General features: G+C 39.8%; 2 protein-coding genes and 1 pseudogene across 6 annotated transcripts in view; 2 read left to right on the top strand and 1 right to left on the bottom strand.

Annotated features, from left to right (window-relative positions):
- Nucleotides 1–10,429, top strand: part of LOC137249852 (uncharacterized) — a 352,644-nt gene extending 342,215 nt beyond the window's left edge. Inside the window, exon 6 of the mRNA XM_067781834.1 lies at nucleotides 9,744–10,429. The gene's annotated coding sequence lies outside the window, so the exon portion shown is untranslated. The remainder of the gene's footprint in view (nucleotides 1–9,743) is intronic.
- Nucleotides 1–17,026, bottom strand: part of LOC137249849 (zinc finger protein 665-like) — a 396,955-nt gene that overhangs the window by 203,646 nt on the left and 176,283 nt on the right. The gene's annotated exons all lie outside the window — the stretch shown is intronic.
- LOC137247599 (protein YIPF1-like) lies at nucleotides 120–774 on the top strand (annotated as a pseudogene).

The raw sequence follows: 17,026 nt of genomic DNA on the forward strand, positions 1-17,026 counted from the left end.
ATGATATTGACAAGAGACAATCGCGGTTTACATTCCAATGCATACATACAAACAGATGATTCACAATAAATACAAGTAACAAATGATCGACAGGGTTGCGTGCGGCCGTGCTGCCACAAATGCGTCAACGATTAAAGGTATGATATGTCCAACTCTGCTGGTATATTGGGTGATTTTGGTTTGGGTAGATATGCAGGCTGTTGCTGGTGCAACAAGGTATCCTTACGATGGAATATTACCAGCAATTCCTTAATGTAGGCGCTTTTGTTGTATTGGAACGTATTGCGAATTCAATGATACAGAAACGTGCTGGTGCAAATTATTTGTGTTTGCGTATTGGAAACAATCCCGATTTGTATGGCCCCTATTTGCACCACGCCAAGGATAACTACCATTAGCGTTATAATTTTCATTTGGTATCTTATGCTGCTACTGGTATTTCCAACTATTCCAATCTTTTTCCAATGGCGTTATGGGCTGTACTCAAGTATAGCTTGAAACCAATTACTGATGATGTGGAAACTGAAAGTGGCAACTACTCCCCCTCTCTATTGTCCCTAATGTGCTTCTATGGTTATTCACTCAATATATATATATATATATATACCCGTATCCATGCTTTGGGTCATACAGATAGGCTTACTACAATGGCTACTTGTTATTACCGCGGCTCTACTCTCTGGCTCTGTCTTAATTATCGTACTTACACCTGCTCTGCGCAATTCTAAATTATCTTTATTTCTCATAATTGGCATGGCAAATACTTACATATGAGTGCAATATACATATGCCACAATAGCTGATGGTATTAAAATATTTAATTCCAAATGTATATTATTTAATTGTCATTTTTCTATAGAAAATACGCGCTTCTAAGTTATGGATAATGAAAATAAAAGACAATAAGAAGTATAATTATAGTAAAAAAAGAAAACAAACCAAGTACTATCATCGGTTTGTTATTTCAAAACATTAATACATATTAGGTACCTACATTAGGCCTATTATGGTTTCGTGTTTGTTGTCACGAAGACGTTAATTTAGTTTTGGGTGTGATATTTTAAGAAAAATATTCGTTGATTTAAAAATTTAAGTTATGCTTTTAATGACGTATTTCTCGCATATTTCTTAGAAAATTTCAACAAATTTTCCATTCAAAAGAAACTTTAACTTTCCACGCTGAAAACGTCAAATAAGATATTGGTTCATAGTGACTAAAACGCAGTTCTGCTCATCTATGTCGGGCAAACAAAACTAAATGGATATATTAACGAGTATTTGCAGTGGCAGATTGGCTTCTCCTTCTTCGTTGGATTCCTAAAGGGCCTCGTTAGGTGGGAACGAGAGCGGTGGGCGGTTTCTTTTGGCTTCTCCGCGTTATCCGGTGGAAGTAAAACCAAGTTGGTCAGTGGCCTCGTCACTTTGCCCCGTTCAGTTGTGATGTCGACAACTCTGACCCGGTCATCGGGACCAGGGTGGAGGTTGGCTATTCGGCCTAATCGCCATTCGTTAGGAGGGAGATTGTCCCCTTTTATTACTACAAGCTCCCTAGTTTTTATATTTGTCTTGGGATATTTCCATTTATTGCGCTTCTGTATCTCAAAAAGATATTCGTTTTTCCAACGCTTGCAGAAGTGTTGGTGTAAAACTTTCAAGTTTCTGCCACCGGTTTACTACGGAGGCAGGATTCTCATTGGAATCATTTTCCGGCGGAGCTAACAGATGGCTCCCTACTAGGAAGTGGCCTGGGGTTAGAGGCTCCAGGTCAGTGGGTTCGTTTGAGGATGGGCTAATTGGGCGGGAGTTGAGGCATGCCTCAATTTGGCACAGTAGGGTAGTAAACTTTTCGTAGGAGAACGTGTGCCCCGTTGCCATTTTCTAAAATGGGTTTTAAAACTTTTTACTCCTGCCTCCCACAATCCTCCCATGTGTGGTGAGGCAGGAGGAATTAAGTGCCACGAAAGCGTTTGATGGCTATACCTAGTTATAGTTTTATCACTCTTTCTGCGATAAGCGCTTTAAATTCGGATCGTAACGACCGAGCAGCTCCGACAAAGTTAGTGCCATTGTCGGATTAAATATTTTTCGGACATCCTCGTCTGCCGATAAATCTGTCAAGGACAGCTAAAAACGTAGGGGTACTAAGATCTGTGGTAGCTTCCAAGTGAATCGCTTTGGTCGCAAAACAGATGAAAAGGCAGACGTAACCCTTTGACATCCGGCATCCTCGGCCGCGATAACTTTTGACTTCAAAGGAACCGGTAAAATCGACACCTGTATTCGTGAAGGCGCGAGAGAAGGTGGTGCGTTCCTTTGGTAATATTCCCATAAGTTGTGTTTGAACCCGTTTTTTATAGATGGTGCAAGTTTTGCAGTTATGTATGACGGTTCTGATCAGGTTCTTGGCTTTGGGGATCCAGTATTGTGTGCGAATGAGACGCAGCATTAACTGGTTTTCCCCATGGAGTGCCACCTGATGAATGAACTTGACGAGAAGGCGGGAGAACTGGCTGCCATAGGGAAGCACTATAGGGTGACGTTCTTTGAATGGTATATCTTGCGAAGCGCCAAGACGACCGCCTACTCTTATGAGATCATCCTTATCGAGAAAGGGATCAAGGGGTAACAGTTCACTTTTCGTTTCTATTAACTCCTGTGATTTTAATTTCGAAAATTCCTTCCCATAGTAATATTTCTGTTGGATATGTATCAAGCGTTGGGTCATTGTTTCGATTTCTTCTGGGGAAATTAACAGATACTTAAAATGGAACGAGGTTTTTGTTTTTGGATGAGTCCTTTGGATAAATCTCCTCACATAAGAGAGTACTCTTAACGCTCTGGGCAAATCTGAAAACCTATCGAGAATGTCTGTTCTATTGTCAGTTCTGGCTATCGCGTGAGCTTGAACCTTTTTTTCTCTATTGTTGTGTCGTAGTTGCCCTCTTGTATAGGCCAATGGGATTCGTCTTCTTGTAGCCAAGAGGGCCCCTGCCACCACAACGAATTTTTTATCAGTTCATACGCTGGTAACCCTCTGCTGGCTAAGTCAGCTGGGTTGGCAGCTGACTCCACATGCAGCCAATTTGTATTTCCCACTTTTTCGACTATTTTCGTTATGCGATGGGCGACGAATGTAGACCATGAACATGGTGGCTTTCGAATCCACCCCAAAACGATTGTTGAGTCAGTCCATAAATACGTTTCCACCTGCCCTATGTTGAGGTTGTTGATGACTGAATTCATCATTTCCGCCAAAAGTACAGCTCCACAGAGTTCCAACCTTGGGAGTGATACCGTTTTTACAGCGGCTACCTTGGTTTTTGCTAGAAGCAAATTAACAAAAACTTGGCCATCTTTCTTGACCCTGAGGTACGCCGTGGCTGCGTAGGCTTTTTCAGACGCATCACAGAAACCGTGGAGTTCGATGCTGTCTCCCGGCGAAAAATATACCCAACGCGGAATCTTGATATTGTCTATTTCATGGTAGTGTTGAGTAAAGTTCTTCCAGCGTTCCAGCGTTGTATTGTAAACTACCTCGTCCCAACCCGTACCTTCCAACCAAATACTTTGCATAAGTATTTTGGCTACGATTACTATTGGCGCGAGCCATCCTAGTGGGTCGAATAGTTTGGCTATGGCTGATAGTACTTCCCTTTTTGTAAGTTCCTGGTCGGTTTCCAATGGCCTTGCGGTAAAGTAAAATAAGTCGCTATGCGCGTTCCATCGTATTCCAAGAGCTTTTACTGTGCTGGTATCTTCGAATGCCAAAAAGTCCTCACTGAGTAGATGTTGCTTAGGGATGTCCTTAAGAATTTCTTCACAGTTGGAAGTTCATTTTCGTAAAGGAAATCCTGCTGAATGTAGAGCTTTCGTGATTTCGTCTCTTGCCTTTATGGTTGTTTCGATTGTGTGCCCTCCCGCTAACACGTCGTCCACATACATAGATTTTCGCAGAATGTTGGAGGCCACAGGGAGAGAGCTTTCGACATCGTCAGCTAATTGTAGCAATGTGCGTATCGCGAGATAAGGTGCACAGTTTATACCGAATGTAACCGTTTTTGTCTCATATAGATTAAGAGGTTCTTTTGTGCTGGCACGAAAGACTATACGCTGATACTTGGTATGATCTTTGTTCACCCATATTTGTCGATACATTTTCTCGACGTCTGAGTTAAACACGTATCGATATAATCTCCAGCGTAGAATAAGTATTGGAAGATCTGCCTGAAGTACCGGACCCGGGAGTAAAATGTCATTTAAGCTTTTACCATTAGCCGCCGGGCTCGAGGCATTGAAGACAACACGGACCTTCGTGGAGGTACTTTCGGCTTTTATGACAGCGTGGTGGGGTAGGAAATAGTTGTGGATTGCATCTGCTGATATGCTCCTACCAATTTTTGACATATGTCCCAATGTCTCATATTCGCTTAGAACCCTTGTGTACTCTTTTTGCAACTCAAGATTTTTGCGAGCCTTGTCTCATTTCGGAAGAATTGAGAGCACGCTCTTTTAAGAGAAGAGCCTAAGCATATAGCTGCAGGAAATTCTTGTTTGAAGGGGAGGGGCACTATATATTTCCCATCTTCGTGCCTTTGCGTAGATTTTTCAAATAAATCTTCACAAAATTTATCGTCTGCGCTCATAGCTTTATTTGCAGGGATGTTTTCTAACTCCCAGAAAGCCGATAATTGTTTATCTAAGTTAACTTTGCTATGATACGCTACTATGTTATTGGTTGGATTTTGTGGTTCTGTGCGGCCGGTTAATATCCAGCCAAACACAGTTTCTTGTGCCAAAAGCGTGCCCAGTACATTTTTCTTCAGGCCGCTAAGAATTATTTGGGGATATAAATCGCCTCCCAGTATCAGATCTACTTCTTCGTTTACATAGAACCTTTTATCCGCTAGAACCAAATCTGGAAATGCCTGCATAGTCATAGCGCTGATATGACAGCATGGCAGATTACCAGTCAGTTTGGCTAAAACTAGCACCGTGGCATGCATGCGTAAAATTGGATCAACTGGCGATCACATTTCTATGTTGCATGCTTCTTTAATTGGCACAACGCTGGAATCTGTGATGCCCGAAACTTGAGCTCGGATCTTTCTAGCGGGAAGCTTGATTCTGCGTTTGAGTCGTTCAGTAATGAAGGAAGACTCAGAGCCAGGGTCGACAAGTGCCCTAGCGGAAAAATCTGTGTCATTAATGTGGATATTGACCCTTGCCGTACCGAGAAGCACGCCGGAAGTAGCATTCGCATGACAAGACACTACAGTATTTGTTTGCTTCTCAGTGGATGTATTCTTCTTCCGATTAGTTTGGGCCTGCTTGGAAGTCGAGGGTATATCGTCGGACTTGTGCTGTTCCGATGATGAAGTCCGATGTGCTGTTGTCTTTTGCTGATTTGTCTGCAGATGTAGGAGCGTGTTATGTCGTGAGTGGCATTTATTACAATTGTATGCGCTTGTACATCTCGAGCCAGGATGGTCACAGCTTAGACAATTAAGACAACCGTTTTCCTTTTTGATAAAGTTTAATCTATCCTTGGGTGTAAGCTTTAAAAAACGTGAACAAGTGCGCAACTTATGATCATTAGTGCGGCACATTTTACACATGAACTTGGTCACACTTGCTTGGAATGTAACAAGTTTCTTCGGGGTGGTTTCGTGACGTGTAGGTTGCGGCTTCGGTGCCTTCACCTTACCCTTCAAACCGTAGTGTTTCCAGGGTTTGAAACCTGCTAGATAGGAACTTGTCCATATCCTCCCATTTTGGCAAGCCACTTTTTTGTTCGATGGTTTGTTCCCAAAGTACCAGAGTATTTTCTGGTAATTTTGTGGAACAGAGATAAATAATTATTGCATCCCAATTACAAATATCAACTTGGTGACACGTGAGGGATGACAAGCAATTGTTAATATCTCTTTGCAGTCTTTTTACGGAGCTACCATACTCACTTTCAATTGGACTAAGGTTGAAAAGAATTTTTAATTGCGTATTTACGAGGATACGCTTATTTTCGTATCTCTCGCACAAGTTTTTCCAGGCCATAGTAAAGCCCTCATTTGTTAGAGGACATTTTTTTACTATATCTCTGGCTTCACCCTGGGTTTTGTTGGTGAGATGACATAATTTTTCAACCCCATCGAGGTCCCCGTTTTTAATATATATAGCCGAGAACATGTCTCGAAAAGATGGCCAAGACAGATAGTCACCTTTAAAAACCTCTGTCTCGCATGGAGGTAGGCGAACATGGTGTTTGCGTTCGGTCTTTTTTTGGGTTGACTGTTCTAGGCTCTCTTTTTCTGCTTTATTCAGGATTTCTAATTGGGCCGTTATAGCAGACATACATTTTATATAACTATTCATAGATAGTTTGTGTTTCTTTTTACGGCCTTATTATCTTCTTTTGAAAGACCCTCTTGTTTCACTAAGTCGTCATAAGCCTTTTTGGTAGCCTGCCACATGCCTTTCAACTCTTCTTGTTGTATCAAAAGAGTTTGCTTGTTGGCATCTTTTGTGGCGCTGTTATCTGTCTCAAAGTCAATTACTGCTTCAGCAAAGCATATGTTGTAAGCATCCATTTTGGAGTATAATGTATGGGCAGCTTAAGATTTCAATGTTTGAGATGGTTCAGAACAGCTGGTGGTTTAGTAGTAGTTACTACGAAATGGCCAAGACAGTGGCAAGGGGAACTAAGAAGGAATTAGCCCCAAACGAAAATTTTCTGTCACCCGATACAATATAATGGTTTTTTAAATATTTTATTGGTTATATAGCAAATGTGTGTCAAATGTATATATGTATGTGTATATTATAAACTATCCTAACTCGCCAAACGACAGTGCTATTTGTATTTATGTTGACACAAAAAATACGTGCCAAATAATGTTGTACTATGTACTACCAATGTGTTTTCAAGATAAGTGATATTTTTGTGCAACAAATTTAAAAGGAAATGAAATAATCAGGTGAAAAAAACTTTAGATGTTTACGAAAAAGTGTGGTTATGAAAAACCTTAGTGCAGTGTTTGTGGAGTAAATGTTATGTTGGTTATGTTAACCGAAAAAACAATGCATCAACAGCCCGTTTTTGCATCGAATATTCTTACCTTTGGTTGGGGGAATACTCGAGTGCAAAGGTGCTGCGTGCCACCTTTAAACTAACAAACACTAGCGCACTTCTGTTGCACAAAAAATGAAACCACTTGCGCGTGGCAGCCGAGTGAGTGCGCCCAGAATATTTTTGGCGGTTCCAACAAAATGGATCCTCGATAGTATGCTACCGACTGTCTTACACCCCAAAATCTTGCCGACAGTACTTGGGGTAAAGATAAAGAAACGCTCATTACCACTTACAAAGCAATTGGCGAGCTAGCTGGGGATGCTACGCGTCCCCGATATGGCCGCCAAGCCTAAAGACTACTCACTGAAAGAAACTACAGGCCTGCCAAAAATCCGCCCTCAGAACCGCCACGGGTTGTCTTCTTATGTTCCGAGAACACCATCTACACAATGAGGCGACAATACTACCCATTAAATGCTAGCCAAACAGTTCCTGCTGAATATCCAGAAACCTGGGCATCCCAACAGACATCTGAATGATGAGCATCCCAAGGCAGTTGGTTCTATGTACCGGAGCGAATCGGAATTTTTCCCGACCAAGGACTGTCATTTCAGTGTAACCCCATTTAATTTGTTGCGTCCCTCCCACAAATTGTCATCCTCCCAGCAGCTCCTTGCAGCGGGACTGCTCCATATTTTCTTGTCCGGGAAGATATCGAATCCAATCCGGGTCCGTCTCCTGACCCCGGTCCTGAAATTGTTTTGCTGCATCTGCCGGAAAAGAATCTTTTTAGGACGGTAATACTCTGTTTAGTGTGTCTCGTGTAAGGGATGGTTGCATCGGACAGGTTGTTCTGGGCTTGATCCCAAAACCCGACGTCCACGTATTTTTATAAATATTTTGTGGCTCCTTGCTGTTCATGTCCAAGGGCGTCCCGTAGTCTACGCCTTAGCAACCCCCCCCCCCCCCCCCACTACCTTCCAGCAGCCCAGCTGCTCAGCAAGCAACAGCTAGTACCGGTTGCTGCTCGCGCCCCGTGGCGCCAACAACTCAAACAGCTGCTACCGCTCATAACTACTATCTCCGTAGTAGAGTCGGTAGCAATGCTGAGTATCAGCCCCTGCCCCCGTCTTCTCCCCCCTCTTTTCCGGCAGCAATCGTGTAGGTCAGGGAAACAGACTCGTAGTCCCTAACCCCGTTTGCACTCCCAGAGTGGCGACGTCTCCCCCTATGCACTTCAGGATTCTGCAGTTAAACTGTAATGGACTAACTGGAAAGATCACGGAGGTAATCGATTTCATAAAGCGGCACAACATCCGCATTGCTGCGATTCAAGAGACTAAACTCACAGCAAGATCTGCACTGCACACCTGTTCTGGGTATAATGTCCACAGAAAAGATCGCATGAGCGGAAATGGAGACGGCCTCGCGTTTATCATACACCACTCTGTGTAATATCATATATTTGATCCTGGCATCGACCGCAGTGAAAATGTCTTAGAACGTCAAGGCCTATATGTCCGGTCAGGCGATGCAAACCTAGAAATCATCAACATCTACATCCCTCCTGCCACCTGTTGCCCCAGTGGATACCGCCTTAATATTAGCGCCTTACTCACTGGCAACAATCTCATTATCTTAGGCGACATTAATGCCCATCACGATCTATGGCATTCAAACTTGCAGACGGACAGTAGGGGTGAGATGTTGGCGGATCAAATAGAAGAAACGACATTGTGCACAATAAACGGAGACGCCCCCACACGCATGTTAGGAAGCTGTCACAGTTCGCCGGATATCTCAATCGTGAGCGCAGAACTCGTAAACTGCGTCAACTGGCAGCCGATGGTAACATTGGCATCCAACCACTTGCCTATACTTATTTCCGACTTCATCGTTACAGAAAAACGCACTTTCATACATTTTAAAAAAGGAAAGTGGGACGAATACAAATCTTTTACAGATAAACTCCTTGCTGCCCTCCCTAACCCGACTGATGCCCGTCAAGGGGAGCGTGCTTTCCGCAAGGTCATTGAATCCGCCTCGGCATGTTCCATTCCCGCCGGGAGAATTCCCGAAATTCGGCACCACTTTCCGGCGGAGGCCGCAAATTTAGCGAGAGAACGTGTCCTTATAAGACAGCTCGAGCCAGGCGACCCCCAAATAAGGAATATAAACCAACGCATCAGATTGCTTGTGGATGAACACAAGCGGGCGAAATGGGAGGAGCGCCTAAGAGGTTGTAACCTCTCTGCCGGTGTGGGTAAACTTTGGTCCAAAGTAAAGTCCCTATCGAATCCGTCTAAGCACAATGACAAAGTTTCCATCGCCTTCGGCAATAAAGTGCTGTCCGATTCGAAAAAATGCGCGAGCGCTTTCTGCCGTCAATATGTAAAGCATTCTACGGTCGACAAAGATAAATACTTAGCACATGTCTTCAACCTGTCTCTTTCCACCTTTGTCATACCCGAAAAATGGAAAATGGCCAAGGTGGTCCCACAAAATAGATGCAAGAGATTTATTCTTCAGAAACCTAGAGATACACGAACGGCTGACATGTTGAAGACTTTAGACTGGTTAAGTGTGAAACAAAAGATTTTTTTCCACTACATGAAATTCATATATAATATCAAACATGGAAATGTACCTGAGTATTTAAATAAAAATATAGCATTAGTTTTCATTTCATTTCATTTCATTTATTTATTACGGCAAAAAAGCCTAATTCATAAATTAAATTATATTACAATTTACTATCTTATTGCTAAGGTTTTACAATATTCATAAAGTTTTGCTTTAAAAGCCCCGATTTCATTGCAACTTTTTATATCTATAGGCAGTTCATTGAAACTTTTTAGACCTTTATAAAAAATATTTTGCTGATCTATTTCAGTTCTGAATAAAGGCAGTTTGAAATTGTGTTTATTCCTTGTATTAATGTTATGTGTTTGCTTAACTAATACTACGTTTTTACTTAGATATTCAGGTACATTTTCACTTTTAATCTTAAATATAAACTTCATAGCGTGAAAAAAAATCTTTTGCTTTACACTTAACCAGTTCAAACTTCTCAGCATATCAGCCGTACGAGTATCTCTAGGTTTTTTAAGAATAAATCTCATACATCTGTTTTGCATCTTTTGAAGTTTATCTATTTCTTTGTCTGACACAATGAATAGAATAGATGGGCAGTTTACAAAGTGCGGTTCTATAATGGACTTATATATAATTATTTTGTACTTTTTTTGAATATATTTGGATGTTCTCTGCATAACCCCAATTTTTTTCGCAACTTTCTGGACTGTGTAGTTTATATGTTCTTCAAACTTGAGTTTGTTATCAATTATAATTCCCAAATATTTTATACTGTCAACTTTTTGTATGCTTTCATCATTTATTTTTAAACCAATTATATCCTCATTAACGTTCCTCCTTGTTATTATCATAAATTTCGTTTTATTTATATTAAGTTTCAGTCTATTTCCGCACAACCATTTATACAGGTTATTCAGTTCATGTTGTATTTTAGAAAGTGCAGAATTAATATTATTCTCACTAATCATTATTAATGCATCATCAGCGAATAGTTTGATTTCACAACCTTCAATAGCGTTAACTATATCATTAATATAAATTAAGAACAGTATCGGTGCCAAAACTGAGCCTTGTGGTAACTCTATGGGTACTTCCAATTCATCAGACATCACGGTATTTATAACCGTTTTCTGTCTCCTCTGCTTCAAATAGCTGCGAAACCAGTCAAGTTCTATACCAGTTATACCAATACGTTCCATTTTTTTGATTAAGATCTCCCTATCCACTGTTTCAAAAGCTCGTTTGAGGTCTAGGAAGACTGAAACAACCACTTTTTTTTTATTTAACTCTTCTTTCCAGTCATGTATCACCAAATTAAGAGCTGTCTCACATGAATGTTTCTTTCTAAAGCCTGACTGCTGGTGGGCTAGTATATTATTATCTTCAAGGTATTTCGTTAACTGGTTCTTAACATAAGCTTCAAGTATTTTACAATCACTAGGCAGGGTGTTTATGGGTCTAAGTTCTTCAGGTTTTACTGTCTTTTTAACTTTTTCCACTGGTATCACCGTTGACGTTTTCCACTTTTCTGGTACAAGACCCTCTTCTAGGCTGTTATTGATTATTTGTGCGTAGAAATATCCTGTATACGATATACAATCTTTAAGTACTCCATCAGATATAAGTTTTCTGCCGCCTATTTTATATTTGAACTCTTTCAAAATATTAATAACTTCATCTGTTGTTATTTTGGCAAACTTTAATCTAGAATTGACTTGTACATCACTTAGTGCTATACGGCAAGGTTCTATGATGTTATTAATTTCTATTACGCTATTTATAAAGAACCTATTTAGACCATTTGCCAGCTCAGTTTCATTTTCTACCATCATACCATCTATTATCGCCTTTTTAATCCCTTCGTTATCTCTCGTTAAGCAAACCGCTTGCTTAAGATGTTTCCACATTTCTCTGGCGTTATTTTCATTAATTTCGACTTTATTTTCCATATATTTAACTTTCTTTATTTTTACTAGCTTTTTGTAGATACGATTTATATTTTTATATTCGTTCCAATCACCTGTTTGTATCGCAAGCTTATAATTATTATATTTGCATTTATTCATTTGCGCCAGTTCTCTGTCGTACCATTTATTCATAAGCTTGATATGAACTTCTTTTTCATACGTTAAACTTTCCATAGCTTGCATTATTATGTTGTTCACTAATTCGACTTTCTCATCAATTAGTAGGTTTTCATTTATGTTGAAGTTACATGATCTCAGGATGCTTATTAAGATTTCACTATTATATTTATCCCAAGCTGTGATTTTCTTGGTCATTCTCATCTGGTATGATTTAGACGTTTTAATATTGAACATTATTGTTTCGTGATCTGAAATTTTGTATGCAGGCAAATTATTGCACTGTATTTCATCTGAATTTGAATATAATAAATCAATTTTAGATGCACTTGCATCTGTAATTCGAGTATTAAATTCTACTTTTTGGGTCATACCCATCACAGAAAATATCTCATTCAATTTTGTACTATATGTTGATATGTAGTTCATGTTTATATTAAAATCCCCGATTAGTATATTACATTTACTTCTTTCAAATTTATCGATTAATATTTCATTTAGGTACTCGATAAACGCTGCATCACTTGTGCTTGGTGAATGATACAGAACCCCTATTTGCCACTTTTTATCGACCTTTTTCAATTTTATTATAATGCACCATAAGTTCATATTGACACTAGCATTATAAATTACATTTATCTCCACTGTCCTATGAACATACACTAGTACTCCTCCTGTATGCCTGCTGTGCGAGTCGCATCTAACCATATTATACGATGCTATTTCTAATTCGCTGTCTTCAACATCTTTCGTTGTACACGTTTCCGAACATAATATGATACTTGGTGTATGTACTTCAGCCAACACTTCCAGTTCACATTTGTTTGATACTATGCTGTTAATATTCAAGTATATGCACTTAAGTTCATTGTGTCTAGTCTGCAGTCTTTCTTTGTATCGAATTTTCTTCAGCGGTATCTCATTGAATTGTGGCGGGCTTATCAGTGCGTCGGGTGTTCGCTGCTAGTATCCTAGCCTTTGTTTTTTTGCATTCAAGTGCTTTAGGTAGACTGGGCACTGTCTGCTATTGCACGAGTGATTGACATCTAGTCCTAGATTTAACTTCTCATTTGCCTTTATGCAGTTTATACACTTGTTTGCTGGTTGTTCATTACATTCAATGGTCTTATGCTTACCCAAGCATTTGGTACAAACTTCCTCGTTTTTGCATTCAGTCGCCTTGTGATTGTATCCTCTACATTTGAAACACGTTGTCACATCAACGCCATCGTAAACTTTGCACCTTTCCCATCCTACGTTGAGCTTATCCAATTTTAAAGCATTAGTAAACATTTCCTCGTCCACCTCCAATATTGCGTTGTAATAGTTTTTGTTGCTAGTTTTAACATTATATTGCTTAATAATTTTTATTTCACCCTGTTCTAGGCATTTGTTTTGCTTTCTTAGACACTCGATCAGGTCATCTCTATTCTTTTCAAACTGCATGCCTGTTATAAATAATTTTGGTTTATAGTCACGTGGTATCTTTATTTCATATTCATCACTTATTTTTTTATCCATAATTTGTTTAATCTTATTTCTTTCATCTTCATTAATACTATCGATCACCATAATACCATTATGGCCCGCTTTAATGTCTGTTATCTTTAGCTCGTTAGGGTTAATTTTATTATTTAGATCTTGCCTTGTTCTTTCACTAGTTTGTTTTGCCTTCGGTTTAACAATAATAGGAGCCCGTTTCTTAAGCTCTGGAACGGCCCTAGCTGTGTTTTTATTTTCACCCGTTCTTAGAATATTTGCATATGTTTGTTGTGGTATCCCATCGTTCTTCTCCTTTACTATTGTTTTTATTTCACTACAAAATTTCTCATTCTCCCTCCCCACTACTTCAGCTTGATTTTTTATTTTCTCTGCTATCTCCCGCACTTTCTTAATTTCAGCTGCATTTTTAATATACATTTCTTGATGCATTTTTAAGGTCGCCAAACGTTCATTGTATTTTTCCTCCATTGTTTTCATTAACGCCCGCATCTCTTTTTGGTTGGTTTTTAAAGCTTCTTCAAATTCGTTTTTGTATTCTTTTAAATAGCCACTGTTCCTATTAACACTCTCTTGCATGTCTCGCAATACCAGATCAATATTATGTATGTATGTAATACACTCTTCGCAAATAAAATTCACCATTGGATGTGTTCCTATTACAGTAGCTTTATAGCTATCCAAGCCGGAACATTTTGCTGCCGAGTGGTATACTTTCGCACACACACCCACACATCTAATTCCCGTCTCCCCGCGAATTGCAAGTTTGCACTTGTCACACTTATTTTCGCTTTCAGACATATTGCCTTTGCTATCGTTTTCACTATGCCGTTTTCGTTTTGTGTTAATTTGTAATTATATATGCATATGTATGCGTTTCTATTCGCTAGACTTGAGTCACTTTCTCACCGGTATAAAATTATTAAATATTTATATGGTATTTCACTAGGTTTTGAATCGTTATTGATATTAGATTTTGTTAAATTAAAAGTGAACTGATCTTCTTACAGAGTCTCTATCTCACATATTTGTCACTTTTAATAATTATTCAAAGGGTTTCACCATTTTTGCAAACAAAATTCAACGAGCGATCTTAAACACGTCCTTTCCTCTCGACTTCTCGCAGTACACTGCGAGTAAACTCACAACATAAATACGAGGAGCAAACGTAATTTCAAATTGCCGTTTTTTAGAACTGAAATTGACAACAGAAAATTTTCGACAAGGGTCTGAAAAGTTACAATAATCTGCCTATGGATATAAAAAGTTGCAACCAAATAACAGTATTTAAAACAAAATTATATGAATATTGTAAAACCTTAGCTATAAGATAAAAAACTGTAATATTTTCAAATTTACCAATTAGGCTTCTGGCCGTAAGAAATAAATAATCTAATCTACTAAAGCCTGGGAAACTAGCTAACATAGCAGAGACGTATCGTCCGATATCTCTCCTATCGCCAGTAGCAAAGACGCTTGAAGCCATTTTGCTCACCTAGCATGGCTTCAGAAAACTCCATAGCACCACCACCGCGCTAACTGCCATCAGCACCCAGATAAATTGCGGTTTAAATCAAAACCCGCACCATAGAACAGTACTCGTAGCGCTAGACCTATCAAAAGCTTTTGATACGGTCAACCATGGCACGTTACTGCAAGACCTGGAAGGGTCTACCCTTCCCGCATGTCTTAAAAGGTGGACTGCAAATTATCTGGGTGGTCGGCAGGCATCAGTGCAATTTAGAAACTAAACATCAAAACCAAGAAGAATTAAACAAGGGGTGCCACAGGGTGGTGTCCTATCACTTTTGTTTCATTTCTACATATCTAAGCTACGTTCCCCACTTTTGTTTCATTTCTACATATCTAAGCTACCTTCAACACCAGAAGGAGTCACTATCGTTTCATACGCCGATGACTGCACAGTAATGGTCACAGGCCCAGGCCCACAGATCGATAAGTTCTGCAACAGAATAAACGGCTACCTCCCTGATCTCTCCAGTTTTTTCGCCTCGCGAAACCTGGCATTATCACCGACTAAATCTTCCGCGACCTCATTTACAACATGGACATCCCAAATGTCGACCATTTTGAACATCCACGTCGATGGCACTACTCTACCGACTGTCCTACACCCCAAAATCTTGGATGTGACCTTTGATCAGGATCTACATTTTGGTGAGCACGCAGCCGCAATTGTTCCGAAAATCCAGAGTCGTAATAAAATCCTCAAACCCCTTGCTGGCAGTACCTGGGGAAAAGATAAAGAAACGCTCAGTACTACATACAAAGGAATTGGCCAGTCGTTTACGTGCTACGCGTCACCCATATGGTCGCCAAGCCTAAAAATTACCCACTGGAAGAAGCTACAGAAACCTGGGCATCCAAACAGACATCTGATTGAGCACTGCTACAACAACAACATGATCCTACACCGCCAAGGAGCTTAAATAATCATCTCCGTATGCCTTATGAGGAAATACGGACCTGAGAGAACAGCCGTATGAAGCTAAAAAACCAAGCAGGTCCTCAGTGAACTCCACAAACAGGCGTCGGACCTCTATGCCAGCAATTGCCTGGTGAATCCTGTACTCAAAGAACAATATACAAAACTATCAGCGGATGAACGCACTCTCCCTAGGGCAACGCGCGACACTCTTGCTGAACTTCGATCTGAGTACTGTAACAGGTGACACATAACACCAAACAGGGGAAATGGCCTATAAGGTTTCATGTGATCATACCAAATCGTTCCCGAGATGGTCGGGCTAGTGCCTTAATGATGCGTTATCGGAACGTACCGGATCTACATCCGGCCAATGAACGTCAACATCGGTTACGCACCCCAAGGCGTTCGGCGAGTGTTCTTATCGCTAAAATAACAACAACGGTTGTATGGATAGCTTTCTGGGTGATATTCATAAATCTAAGAAGTTATTGTTATAATGCATATTATACTTACGGCAAAGTTATTTGTTGCTCTTCTAATGTCAATTCTTCATCTTTAAAAAAAGTTTTTGAATGGATTGTGGAATCATCGCGATTTTCAGTATTTGCCTCATCATCAATGGGCTCGTTTTTGAAAAATTCGCATAGCACGCCTTGCGAGGTTCCACAGTTTTCAACAGAATTTGTTGAATGCATTGAATCACCATCCATAAAATTAATGTTGGGGTTAGCAGTTTGCTTACTTTTAATAAACTGTTTGAGATTTTCTTGAGAATATTTACAGGGTTCCACTAACTTTTCACTTTTTTTTTAATATTCAGCAGTTTTCGATTGTGCTATTTCCGACCCGACTGCCTGCTGTCTGCCTTCAAGACGCGGTTCTTTTAAGTATAGAACAGGCATTTCGGAGTGAGAACTGATCAGTTGTGGATCTGTTTTGTTTTGTAGTATTTCGTCTGTTACATCTACCTTCATTAGCAACATATTACAATCATCCCGTTTCTTAGACACCAGTTCCCGCATCTTTTGGTCGGATTGTATGCACATTTGTTGGAACCTATATACACTTAACAATTGGTGTAAGCATTCACAACAAATTCTCTTAGGTAGCTCGTCATTTATCTGCACTTCCAATATCTGCGGTATTGTGCTGGATAACAAATCAGCGATTCTTAAATCGTCACATTCCTTAACTGTTTCAAAGATAAATTGGTATTGTGCTACCTTCAGGCGTGGCAGCTTTAAGTTCAATCATACAGCTTCGACACAGGTGATCCATTTAAACTTTATTGATTCTATTTCAGCAATAAATTAGTAAAATACTTTTTAGTAT

The sequence above is a fragment of the Eurosta solidaginis genome, chromosome 4 (genome assembly GCF_040869045.1).
Source record: "Eurosta solidaginis isolate ZX-2024a chromosome 4, ASM4086904v1, whole genome shotgun sequence".
Classification (NCBI taxonomy): Eukaryota; Metazoa; Arthropoda; class Insecta; order Diptera; family Tephritidae; genus Eurosta; species Eurosta solidaginis.